Source organism: Triticum dicoccoides, unplaced genomic scaffold, assembly GCF_002162155.2.
Source record: "Triticum dicoccoides isolate Atlit2015 ecotype Zavitan unplaced genomic scaffold, WEW_v2.0 scaffold235018, whole genome shotgun sequence".
Classification (NCBI taxonomy): Eukaryota; Viridiplantae; Streptophyta; class Magnoliopsida; order Poales; family Poaceae; genus Triticum; species Triticum dicoccoides.
In genome coordinates this window covers 1-1,072 of record NW_021247215.1, presented here as the reverse complement: position 1 = coordinate 1,072, position 1,072 = coordinate 1, and the positions used below count along the sequence as shown (strand labels likewise).

Genomic DNA, 1,072 nt, shown 5'->3' with positions numbered 1-1,072 from the left:
CTTTACTATCCTCATGGACAGCATACTCATACTGGGGTGGGCCTAGGCCAAGGTTTGCAAGGAGCATCTCAAGTATCACCTTGTGTGGAATTTTGAACACCCTTGTGGCATCCTGCAGTACGACAGGATGTGAATTATCAACGGACGAATAGCAGAACACTATTATATGTATAGGAATGATTTTAAGAATATCAAGGCGAGCAATAAATGGTTTGATTTACTCAATCAAGAAAACTATATAGCACTTAATCAGCCAAGAAGGCAAGGACAGAGCAGGTGCACCGAACTGTGTGTAACCTTTCAATGGTAGCATACCTAACTATAGTCTAACAGTTCTGAACCATCAAAATTGATGGATGTTTGTTTAATCAAACTGCCTATCCACACAAATCCAATTTCTTATTTCAGTTTCTTTTTCGTTTAACCCAACCTGTGTCCAGGGTACATATCGTCGTCTATATATCTATCAAAGAGAAAGCGTCTTGCCCCTACCATGGAAACTAAACAAAGGAAAGAGCATGGCCGGACCAACCTGGGCAAGTGCACGCAGATTATTGTTGGTGGAGGAAGCCGAGCTCGAAGAGCCGTGATCCTGGGGCTTCTGGCCAGACATAGAAACCTGAAAGCGCAATCGGTGGATCTTAAAGATGAAGAAGACGAAAGCATCAAGCGAACGGGAAAAGGAAGCAAGGTCATCTGGCGATCGAAGTGCGGTTGTACCTTCACAGAGAAGCCGAGGCAGTAAGGGGGAGGTGCAGGCGCAGACGAGAGGCTCGATGGCAGGCGGCGGCGGCGCGGCAAGAGGCTAGGGCAAAACGCAGTCGAGAAGGGGAACGAAATGACCCAGGTGTGACCTAGTTTGGATAAAGCAGAGGAGGAAATACAATGAGCCTCTGCCTACGGGTCGGGCGAACGGAAGCCCAAAAGAATTTAGATGGGCCGCACACTGCGTCAGGCGTCTCTGCATGTTAAATCAGCCGATGCCGTGCGGCCAAATACCTATTGGGCCGGGCCATGAACGAGGCGGAATGCTTCAGTTTCTTTATTTAGTTTTCTATTACTTTTGCTCTTG

The 1,072-nt window shown here is 47.4% G+C and overlaps 1 long non-coding RNA gene across 1 annotated transcript; it reads right to left on the bottom strand.

The window, feature by feature from the left end:
- Position 1: 1 nt before the first annotated feature.
- Positions 2–839, bottom strand: LOC119345410. The gene is made up of 3 exons (XR_005167028.1): positions 721–839; positions 533–619; positions 2–112 (listed from the first exon to the last, which is right to left on the bottom strand). It is a non-coding gene; the product is annotated as an uncharacterized LOC119345410 (long non-coding RNA).
- Positions 840–1,072: the final 233 nt, after the last annotated feature.